General features: G+C 37.2%; 1 protein-coding gene across 1 annotated transcript in view; it reads right to left on the reverse strand.

Annotated features, from left to right (window-relative positions):
- The window catches only part of LOC139939875 (neuropeptide S receptor-like), an 89,197-nt gene extending 84,755 nt beyond the window's left edge, over window positions 1-4,442 (reverse strand). Inside the window, exon 1 of the mRNA XM_071936033.1 lies at window positions 4,329-4,442. The gene's annotated coding sequence lies outside the window, so the exon portion shown is untranslated. The remainder of the gene's footprint in view (window positions 1-4,328) is intronic.
- Between the last annotated feature and the right edge of the window lie 8,401 nt (window positions 4,443-12,843).

The following is a 12,843-nucleotide window of genomic DNA, read 5'->3' on the forward strand; positions in this document are numbered from 1 at the left end:
TGAGCTCAAATTTTCACAGATTGATTATTTTATGCTTATGTTGAGATTCACCAACTGTGAAGGCTAGTCTTTGACAATTACCAATAGTGTCCACTGCCTTTAAGGTATGCTGGGTTCCTTAAACATGACTTTTGTATAGCATGTCCTTACAAAAGTGTGCAGTATGTAAAACAAATGTTGTGACGTGGAGTAGAATTTACACCGTGTTTCTATAAAAAAGGCTTTTATGTTAAATTTGTGCATAAGGAGAATTCAGGTTTCCAAGGTTCCCTAACTTGCCTGTTTTTTATTAATAGCATTTCGGTAGAAAGGTGTGCAATACATGAAACTGCAGAAATAAATGCGGTTATGTAAAAATCAAACAGTGTTTAGATGAGGCTTTTTCAAGACATCGTACATGTTATATTCCTTCCCTATTAAGCAGAACACTTCAGGTTTCACAGATAGTACGTTACCAGGAGGCATCCTCCTCTCTCCAAACACATTTTTGTTGCTAGGAGAGTCCAGCCACCCGCTGCGCCCCTTGCCCGTACAAAACCAACGCCCGGATAATGTTTCCTCAAAAATATTAGTCCGAAACACAAAACCAAAAACCGAGAGCGCGCCAACTGTTACCTGATTAATTGTGTTCTGTTCTCTCTGGATTGGCGCCCCAGATCCCTTTGTCAACCTCCTTCCCCATGTTCTATTCTGTGAGAGTTTATCCCCGAGCACTCTCTTTGTGCCTTACTATACACGTGGTATTTTCTTTTCCATTCTTTTAAACTGTTTGAACAGTGGTATGTATCTTGTTTCGTGGTTCCAAGCTATAGGAGGAATCAAATACATGGATGGGGAAGACAGACCTGTCAGTATACAAAAAAACATTATTTACTGTGTGTCTGCCTTTAGGGGTTTGAACAAAAAGCCCCAGGATTTTGAGCTTTTGGCTGCAAAGTGACTTTACCTTCAATCGAGCTGTATTTACCAAAAATTTAATTTAGTTTGCAAGGTTTTGAAGCAGGAAAACCTATAATGTTTATTTAACAGTCTATATCAACTACCATTCTGTAACTCAATGGGCCTCTTTACTGTCGTTAGAACATCCTCATTTTAAATCGACTATGTGTTTCTCGAAAGGCCCACACTTCGTGTATCACAACTGTTATAAAAATAACAAACCTGTGAAAATTTAGGTTCAATTGGTCATCGGAGTCGGGAGAAAATAACGGGGAAAACCCACCCTTGTTTCCGCACGTTTCGCCGTTTCATGAGATGAGTTTAAAATAAATCCTTAATTCTCGACAACGAGACTTGATAATTGTTTTACTGTTTTCTCGAAAAGTAAAGCATTTCATGGAATAATATTTCAAGGGAAGTCTTTCACCACTACCTTCTGTAAACCCTGTAAGCTATTTGTAAATCTTTGAATTGTTTTTGTCTGTGCCGAAAGTGTATAATGGCTTTAATAGACCTAGCAATTATGTTAAAAATTAATGTCACAATGAGAAACAAATAAATAAAAATAGAAATTTAAGCAAATAAATAATTAACAAGGACTCCTATACCCAAAAGAAGTAATGGTGTAAACAACATAGTTCCATTCTTGCGTTTTGGTTCTAAAGGGCCATGAAACAATTTGTTTGAAACAAAACCGATTGATCCCCAAAATATTAACAAATACTATAAGTGAAGAAATGGTGAGAAAACAAATGGCAGATGGGAGGGGGGGGGTGGTATTCGCTAAGGAAATCAACATATTTTTTCAGTCCCTGCAAAAATAAATGTGCTGTTGAAAGCTAAACTTTAACCTGGTGAACTCAAGAATACAATATATGTACGGAAACCAACGGTATCGTGAAATTATTGGGTTTTGTAAAGAAGTAATGGAAACGGGTACTCAACCGAAGAAACCTGAGATATATAAGAAGCAGGAATGCATTTTACTAAATGACGTTTGTATCCCACAGATCATTATTAACTGTATTTGCGACCTTGGACTAAATCTTGCAGGTGTTTATCTAAAATGGTAGGATATCGGGATACCATAATGAAAGGATGGCGTTGTCATTAGGAAACTACGTTCATTTTAATTCCAAGGTCTACGATAAGGTATAATATTTTGCCGCGAAGTGCATGTTTTGTTTTAAAGGGGATCTTTTACTATGAAACTTTTGAGAGAAAAAAAAGACAAAGTATCACCATGTGAAACAAAGTATTTTGTTGGAAAACAAAACAAAAACGAAATACATGTGATCAACCAGAACAACAAGAACATCGCCAACGACGACAACGACGACACCAGCAACGACGATTATGATGACGATGACCAACGACTAAGACGTCGACGACGAGGACGACAACGAGAACGAGGACGACGACGATGACGGCAACGGTGACGACGTTGACGACGACCACGAAAACAATAACAGTGACGACAACAACGACGACTAACAACGATGACAACGACGATAACAACAATAACAACAACGACAACGACAACGACAACAACAACGACAACGACAACGACAACGACAACGTCAACGACAATGACAACGACAACGACAACGACAACGACAACGACAACGACAACGACAACGACAACGACAACGACAACGACAACGACAACGACAACGACAAGGACAAGGACAACGACAAGGACAAGGACAAGGACAAGGACAACGACAACGACAACGACAACGACAACAACAACAGCAACGACAACAACAACAACAACAGCAACAACAACAACAACAACAACTGTGACAACAACAATAACGATGACGAACAACAGCAGTGACGACGACAACAACTGTGACGACAATGGTATCAGCAGCATCAGACACAGCAACATCGACAACAATAACAACTACAACAACAACAACAACGACAACAGCGAATAACCCGGCAAAGTACTAACACAGGTGTGTAGATTATAATTAGGTCAGTGACAGTATCATGTCAACGATTTGTCTCATCATACATTACTCGTTGTTGACAAATAAGCAAAGGTCATCAAATGTCATTAGGCACAGACATCAAAACATAATTTTAGCCAAATACCAAAATTAAGAGAAAAAGTTGGTGCAGTCAAAAATATCTGGGAATTTTTTTTTAAATGAAGAGGGTGGGAAAAACCTTTGTGCTCGTACCAACTGTTTCGAAACATAAAAAGAAGAGAAAATCTGACCTAAAAGTGAAACCATACTGAATGACAGATGGCTCAAAATATTGCATAACATATTATGTTGGTATGATATTATGGTCATTGACACACATCGTCAGAATTCATTTTGTACTTCTTATTTTAGAACAGATTCTTTTCTTGAATCGACTGGAAAAAAATATAATGTGTTCTTGCTTATCTTATAAAGGTTGCAATCTTCGGATCAGTCCCGCTTTGGGAATACTTTTAAATGCAAGTGTTTGCCTTAAGTTTTACGTCATATTGTATATCACATCTTTCATATTCAATTTCTTTGTAGTCATTTTCGTTCGTGAAGTTGTTCCATAAATATACCTTCAAAGGTTGCTATGGGAGATTTTAAAGTGAATATGAGATGGGACTGACCCACTTAGAAATCTATGGACCTACTGAGAAATTGCGCCAGGCCCCATTCGAATCTGTGCTTGTCTCACTAATTGAGAATGGTGGTTCGAAGCATCTAAACTTATATCAGTTTTACTTGAATCACCTAAATTATATTAAGGCCACGGTTGTTAAATTAGAAATGTGCGGTCTTCAACAAGAAAAAAAGAAAATCACATGCAATTGTTTTTCAAAAATGAAGTACCGAGTATAATGTAATTTTAGTGATAGTTGGCAACGCGTTGGTTTGTTCGAAACAGCCGTTGCAGCGGCTGTTTCGAACAAGCTCAAACATAGAACTTTAAGTGTAACAGAGATACAACAATTCTGATGATATACCTCTGTTTCTAAACAACCGTTGATACTAAAATAGCGGACTTTAGAAGGTGACGAGGGGAATGGTAACAAACCTATACAGTGTGCGTTTTGTCACGGGTAGCAAATTAATAATTATCAATGCCTATAACATTAATAACTGTTGCTATACTTTTGTTACTTCAGAGGGAGCTGTTTCTCACAATATGTTGTACTCTCAACAGCTTAATATTGCCTTAATGCTAACAATCATGTTGAATAGCCAATGCAATAGTGTCCAGTGCCTTTAACTGTACCGAAACATTTGTACACGACACTGCGTTACTTGACAAACGGACAAGGCATCACAAACACATAGCCTATAAAGCTTTATTACCACTTAATAATCACCACAAGCTTGAAATATGACTTCCTTTCCAGAGACCATTTAACTTCTTAGACTAACCTTTGATCTTCTCCTGACTGACGTTTCACGGACGAGGTGATGTTTAAACCACCGCTCCCAGGAAAAAAATGAGGGGCAGGAAAAAAGGCTTCGACTTCTTGTCACGAACTCGATACCGCCATCTGCAATGAACTTATTGGATTAAATCCACCGCTACAGAAAGGGAGTGACAGGGACGGAGTGAACATCTTCAAGAAGTAGAAAGAAGAAAAACAAGTCCCGTGTACTGACGGCCCTCTTGAGCGAACTGAGATTAAGGTCTGATGTAAAATGCAAAAGAACAGGTGATAGGTCCACAGTGTCTGTCTCAAGAAACTATACACAGGCATCCAGACTGCGTTCACCTTCGACTACCACAATTTTATCACCAGATATATCTATTCCGTACCCGATGATCTAGATCCCAATAGCGATTTGAATTGCAGATTAATGTCCGGTGACGTAAGACATAGCAATGTAGAGGAGAGTGGTCGCCTAAAACAACTAATTATGCGACCAATAAAACCCCTAATAATATTCACCATCAACTAGAATACATTAAGCTACCACTCGGTTACACATAATAATAGGCAGAAAGATACCACAGGTAGATTACGTTGTGCTCTTATACATCTCTCCTATACACACCTCACCACGCGAATAAATATTTCGCTGGAAAAACAAAGTTGAGTGCACCCCACTTTGCAAATTGTGTATTTAACGTGGTCTGAGTTTAGTATTGATTTCTGAAGTACCCACGCTCAAGTTTCACTCGTAACAAAGTTAAAGCGACTACGAAGAGAGGCACAGCCCGTCCGTATTTGCCCCGATGCACCTTAAATGGATACCTTTCATTCCTTGGTGAGAAAAGATGAATTATCAAAGGGGTTGAAATAGAGAAATATAAAACTGTGGACGAATCGGGGACAAGTTACACTTCTGACGTTTGGAAAGGAGTAAAATTGGCAATAAGCATTATTTATACAGCTCAAGATATTGTTGTTGTGAATCATTCCTTCTAAGGCTCTAACTTAGATTGAATGGGACGTAGCCTATATCATATTCACATCTGGCATTGTTGATCTGTACAGTTGTTCAGAAATGAAGCAAAGTGCAGTCTATCGGGGTTGATTTTAAAGTATTCTAAGACGAGTTTTATGATAATATGAAACGATGTGACTCAACATGATTTTAATAAAATACTTTAAAAAACACTGGCTATAAATGCGAGGCGAATGTGAATGTTGGTGGAGTGTTTCTTCTATCAATGACTTGTTCTATGGTCAAACTATACTGATATCCTGTTTTGAAACCATTTGTTTTTCTCCACAATTTTATTTCTTATTTGTCAGAACTGTTATTGCAATTCACCAAGATAAACAATAATGAACAGATGTAGGAATTAAGGACTTGTAGACGAATTTGGAAACCTTCTGTAGATCAGATTTTTGGCCATTACATGAATCCCTACTCACTGTGAATTTAGTCGATGGAACATAGGGGCCTAATTTAATTTTAAAATGTTCAGAGCAATGTTTCCAGGAGAGTCGCGTTAATCCGTCGTAGGCCCTACACACTAAAATAAATCCCATCTCACTGAGACAAACATTATTTTCGTAAAATCGTTTGATTAGTTTCATAAAAACTATACAGCACCTCAGCAAGTAACATTTTAAGAGAAGCTTTATACCATCAATTTTTTTCAACAGTGTAAGTTCATTGCAAATCTGTGGACGTTTGTGCTTCATGTTGTACACAAAGTACCCAAACCCTGATCGAGAACGAAGAAATCTGAATCAAAAACATGTGTTTCATTAGTATTGGATCGATTAAAAAAACAAAAACAAATTCTACAATATTGTTTGGTTGGTTGCAGGTGAAGTTCACGCAGAAACAATGAAATATCACGGAGGGTTTAGCCAAGTCTCAACTCCAGCATTTGTACTTCCTATTTTGACTCGGACCACAGTAAATTCAATATAGGACAATCATGCAACTGACTTGATCTGAACTTATTTTGGTTTCTTAACAAACAGTTCCGCAACTCGAAATTGTATTGATTTAAGATTCTTATCCAAATAACCACCAAGTGAACATAATCAGGACTTTGCAGGGTGAACCAAATGAACTAAAAAAAGAAGAAATAAAGCAAATATCTAATAAATTGCCCCACAAGCCGAAACAATCAGAGGCTGTTCAATTGGGCAAAGTAAATAGCCGTGGGTGAGGGACGAAAAAAAGTAGTGTGAAGCGTCTATCTGATATTGCCACCGTGGTTGATTTCGATATTGCCCACTCTCCCTCTCTCTCTCTCTCTCTCTGTCAACTACGAAGACGTTGCGAGGAAAAAACCAATGAAACTGTCAGGTCTTTAAACGTTGAGACAAGACGCGAATATTGACTTAGATCTTCGCCACTCGTCTTTTCTTATCTTTTTTTTCTTCGAGTGCGTCAGGAAGGGGTTATGGGAAGAGAGGTTCGGAAGTAGGGTCAGAGCAATGGTATTTCTTTCCATCTAGAGAGTTTATCTTAGGTTTTCATTGCGATGCACTTTAGGTTTGACTTGATTAGCCTGCTGGTGTTTACTCGGTCCACAACCTTCTGCTTCCTAAGACTAACATTTTAAAAGTGTTGTGTTTATGCACGAAAAATAAATATATAGATACAAGGCGTTTATTGAGATAAGACTTGAAATGATTTTCTGTCGGGAGTCATTTCACGGTTTGCTGCACTTGATGTACATTTCTAAAACCTTCATCAAAATCCCTGCACGTCAAATCATATGAAATCGGGCAATTTGCTATTGAACTAATCAGTCATCTGTAATTGTGTGCGCAGGGCATAATTGCGACTGGCCAGTAAAGTTGTACAGCGGCAAACAAAGGTCACTTTTTTGTTTTATGGAAAAAGAAGGCCGGGGAAAACAGTAGAGGAAGATGGTGTATTACATTAGAGTTACAGGTGTGTTTAAAGGCTACGTGCGAAGTGTGAACCCGAGAACACAAAAGGTCCATTATTATAATGTAGGGATTGAAATGTTACGTGGACTTTCGCACGTCCACAGGTTTTTAATTTATTTTTTTATTACGTCGTGAAGAATAAGATTTCCCTTAAGTGTACAGTACAAAAGAAAGTTCTAAGAGTGACCATTTCATTGCGATGTTATATTTTGTGATGAACATTATAGGATCCTGCAATAGGAGCTTCATAAAATAGGCTAAATATTTGGTATAAATATGTCTATTACTAGGTCCTATCATATTATCAACTTGTAGATCTTGTATAAACGATGAAATAGCGTCGTTAAAAAGAACAGTACAGAAGATGAACACCCCAAAAAACAACCCAAATACATGAAATAGGAAAAAGGGAGACAGGAAAAAAAAAAAAAAAATGGCCGGCTTTTGACCGCTCTTTTTCTTGCTTTTGGTTGACCAACTTCCAATATAGAAGAAGCTTCAGTGCAAAAAACTCCAAATCCAATTTAAAGAACTATTCCGAAAGAAGCCGAGTATTACCCAACATCAAGGGGAGAACCTGCATCTTCATTAACCGACTGTCCTTCGACCAGAAAGAAATAAGAGACAGGGGGGAAAGCCTCGGAATTGAAATAGCAGCGGTGTAATTTCACGCCTCCTCTTCGCGTCACCCTGAGGCTGTATGATTGATATGAAGTTATTATATTGCTGTTCACTTGTAGGGGGGTTTATCGGATCGTGTAGAGGCTCTAAACAAATTAAGCCAATCTCAAATAGCGGCAGACGTCATGATTAACAACTGGTAGCTTTTTTCTTTTCTAGCACTAAAGAAGGAATTCGCTGCCCATGAAAAACTCAATACACGGTTGTGAAAAATAAAGCTGTTGAAATACAAGATTTTTCTCTGTACATACGATGATGATTATTTATATGTGTTGCGAACGAGACAAGTGTTAATTGGAAGACATATCGTTTCAAATAAAATGCATCTAATAGTCTGAAGTTACCATGCCTATACTAAGGTTTCCAAATATATTGTTCTTATTTCTACTTCAATACATTTTTTTGACCATGTTGCTGGTTTTCCTCACTTCGGTCCACGTAAACGTGATGGTCGTTTCAATAACTTTAGATATTGTGATAAATTTATACTGACTCTGTCATTTTTGTCGATACAAACTTTCTAATCCTCGTAAGATAATTGTCTCTACGTGAACCACGTGCTCATTTTACAAAACACACTGCTTTATCAAGCTGCTATTTCAGTTGAAATGCGTTACACTTGGAGTTGGGCGGGTTGATTGCATTTAAATAGAACCCAACCAGCACATAAATTGCAATTTTTTACTGGAGTATTACAAGGGCATCAAGACAATGACTTATACTAGGGGGCATCAACCGCCTTGGTTGCCTTAGCGAAGTATCATGCCCTGCCTTTATAGTAACTTTTTCTAAAACTTATTGAAAGATTTATTTTCCAGACAAACAGTACATACAAAGAATAGGCAATAACAAAATAAGACTACACAGAGAACAAGCCTGCGGATAACCAAAAAGCGAAAATAATCACTATCTAAAGGCGATCCAGACAATACAAATAACAAAGGCACAAAAGGGCACAAGGACAAAAACGTCATACAAATTGCACATCAAAAACATATCAGAAAACTTATCAGAAAACTTTATGAACTATTCTAATCTGTGTTTTTTTGCGCAAGAGGCACAGTGTTGTTTATACTACCACATTACTAGACATGCTTTGTGGTGGATATTTAGGCCCAAAACATTCCATTTCCACCCACATTCTTATGTACAACCACACAACTTTTCCTTTCAGCGCTGTGCAATCAGCCAAAAGGGAAATTAGTTACCAGGATTTCTTTATCAAAGCAAATAAGAAACGCCTTGTGCCTCTTTAATTAGGGTAAGCATTTCTTAGCGAGGCAATCTTCATCTGTCGACAGTTTGAAGTGGGGAAACCGCTCTGACAGGTCGACCGTGATTTGACGAATCTGAGCCACTCGTGTTGTTATCATAGTTAGTCCGGTTCGCCCTTTAAGCCAAGGTTTTTTTGTATTAAAGCTCTTGGTAATATTTGGGTTGCATGAGGTCCCCTGTGATCGATTTATCGATCATTGGATAAGCCAGGCCAAATGATGCAGGAATCTTAACCATCACTAGAGTACGTCTGCAGTTAAAAAACAAATACTGCCTTTCAAAATGACGGCGCTTGAAGTTCTGACAGGTTAGTAGGAAACTGATGACTCGGGAACCTTTAGTGTTTGGTTGCAGGGGGCAAGACAAAACAGTGTGCAATAATGCCCAGAAGAACATATACACAGTCTATGTTTATATAATTCAGTGGTAAAGATATCATGAGAAAACCAGCGTGTGGGCGTCCTACCAATCACTGGATATTTGAAAAACTACCCAGTCTCCTGAATATACATGGAAACTATAACAGAGCAGTTCATTTTTTAATCTAACGGACATTCTTAGTCAATCTATACTCTACCAGAGTTGTAGGTTCGAATCTGTGTTAATTTCCCCGATGTACCAGGAGTAAACCGAGTTTGTCAACATTTAAAGTTAAATAATAGGCCAAATAAAATTACTACTCTAAAAGTTTCTCAACCATCACAGCAAAGACAACACATGCACAATCACCTTTTTAGATATCTGACGTTTATTAAGATAAATAAAAACAAACTTTATGTACAATGATTTTATCGTTTGTAAGTGAAACACAATGCTTCTAAAAACCAATTTATATTTTCAAAATCGAAATATAACTAATTACATCTCAAAATATTTAACAACCTTTAGCTGTTTATCCATAAGGTGCGTGGGTATTTATCTGAAGGGGGTAAACGAATTCTTGCCTTACAACACTACAAATTTACCCAATACCATGTTTTGATGATAACAACGGATTTATCAATGAAGTAATTTGCATCGGGGAATACAACAATAAAATGTTTGGTTTTAATATAAACCAATGTGAAATAAATACTGTATACTTGGGCAAGCTATACCGGACCCCAAGAACAAAGGTATAGGAAACTTGAAACATGTGGACTTACAGACGTCCACATTGTGTTTAAATTATAATTAGGAAGTGTGGACCTGCGAATGAAAGAGGTCAATAAAAAGGATAGGAGTTTCGAAAAATGTGGACTTACGTATGTCCACAAAGTTTTTGTTTTTTTACAATGTTGAAGAATGTTCCTTATGTGTACAGAAAAAACAGTGCCAACAGAGTAATTGCAACAAATAGCTGTGTGCGTGTGTGTGTGGGCTTACGGGAGGACCCTTATTGGGTATTTCACACAGCGGCACAATGGACCCCTAGACCCCACAAGGGAGTCCTTCAGAAAAGGGAATAATAGAACAGCATAATAACGTGTTTTTTAAGCAAAATTGAAGAATTATTTGTTATGTTTAACTTACAGAAATAAATGAATGTCCACAGAGTGCATGTAGGTTTAATACAAAGCCCTGTGGACAGATCAGCAAGGTAACTACTCGGGCGGGATTTGAACCACGACCTCATTCATGAGCCTTAAACAGAAATATCTAATGAAATCAAACATAGCAATGGCAGAGTGTGTTGTAAGTCAAACTCCACCTCATTGGAGATTCAGTGAGCAGTTAATACCAACAGAGTGTGCATCCGAGACAGGATATCACGTGGACTTCACACGTTCTGTCACAACTTTTTTTTCGGATTTGAATATGATTTTGTGGTGCATGGGTCCATTATCTTCCAGAAACTCAAAGCTTAATAACTAATACAGTTACGATAACATAATGTGTACCAATTGAACATTCCTTTTGTGCTTGACCATAGGCCTATTGCTCTTTTAATTTAAAAAATAACTGAAAATTTCACTCTTGTCCGAGTGGTGTCAGTTTCGCTCTTTTTGAGAGTGAAAGTCAATCTGTGTTACTCTTTTGAGTGAAAATTAACGAACTTCACTATAAATTGAGTTGAAAGTACCCGTCTTTCGTTATAAGAAAGAGTTCTGCCGTTTAGCGCTTTGTAAGAGCGGTATGAGGACTCAATTACAATAAGAGATTAACATCCTTAGGAAAAATCCAATTCGGTACAGTAATCTGCTTGCATGGAGCACAATTATTAGTCTACACTGGACTATAAATGATTGGCATCGATACGCAAGGCATTATCGCTCGTATCGATAGGTTTCTATAAATGTTCCTTTCTTTATCCTTGAGCCAGCAATGATCAATACCTGAAAGCTACCTGACCATTATCACAACATCGCTATTAAGATTTAAAACACTGTTGTTTAAATAATGTCTTCGTAAAAGAATCACAAATCTATACTTTATAGAATTGAAATACCTAAACTATATTTAATTTTTTACAATAAAATTTTATGGTGAAACTCTACAAGGTATCGAATACTCAAAATCCACAATATGAAATTATTGACACATAATATTATACTACACCAATATTGCACAATATATCGCTCATGATAACATTATATTAAAACATTGTATCACAACAATAATATTCTACCCAAATTAATAATTTGGCAAACGTTGTCATAAGCATAGAAGAAGAAAAAAAATCAAAAAGAAAGAAAACAGGAAATTGAAACTTAAATCAGAAAGAAAATAACACATTGGATATGGAGAAAAATAAAATTATTCACTTTCGTATAATTTGGTCTCAAATAACTGCAGACTGTAAAATAACAATCTCTTGTGCGCATACTTTTGTGTTCTTACTTTCACAAAAAAAATACACTAAATCAATTCTAGACTAAAGTCCGGCCCATACTTCCTGCGAATGCGAATACGATACGAAATTCGAAGTCACATAATTCGCAACAAAGAATTTGGGCAGTGCTCGACTCCGCAAAGTATTCGTAGCGAAAACGGAGCTGTGATATCAATTTTTTTATCGCATTCGGAGGAAGTATGAACCATGCTTTATAGGTTTGTGGTCAGGTTTCCTCTCAAGTCCAAAAACAACGCTTAAAAAATTAATAATTCTAATGGAGAGACTCTTAACCACAAATGGATCGGCAGAATAAAGGTTTCAAGGGGGAAATGGAAACAGGTGCCAACCAAAAATATCCATTTATTAATAATAGGTGCATAATGACTAAAGATGCATAATGTTGTAATTCATATCATAAATACAAATTTCTTCACAGCGATTGGTCCCTTAATTCAAATATAGTTTCAGCCATTTTTCAATGACAAAAATTCACATAATATTTCACAAATAAGTACAAACAATAAATAATATTGAAAATATATAGCATCACCTCTATCTAACAGTCAACATAGCATTTCAAATCACAAGGAATCCTATACAATCTAAGAATTAAAGAAGATTGAATTGAACTTTTGAAGGACATAAAAAAACTGACAAAATGAATTGTTGGATAGCCCATGGAAACGTACAATCATTCAACGGGTAGGCCTACGATGTACAGGTCACAGTGAAACCGGAGACACCCAAGCCAGGTGAGCGTGGTAAAAAAGAGTGCAAACTTACCCCCCCCCCCCCCCCCCCCCAC

Source organism: Asterias amurensis, chromosome 7, assembly GCF_032118995.1.
Source record: "Asterias amurensis chromosome 7, ASM3211899v1".
NCBI lineage: Eukaryota > Metazoa > Echinodermata > Asteroidea > Forcipulatida > Asteriidae > Asterias > Asterias amurensis.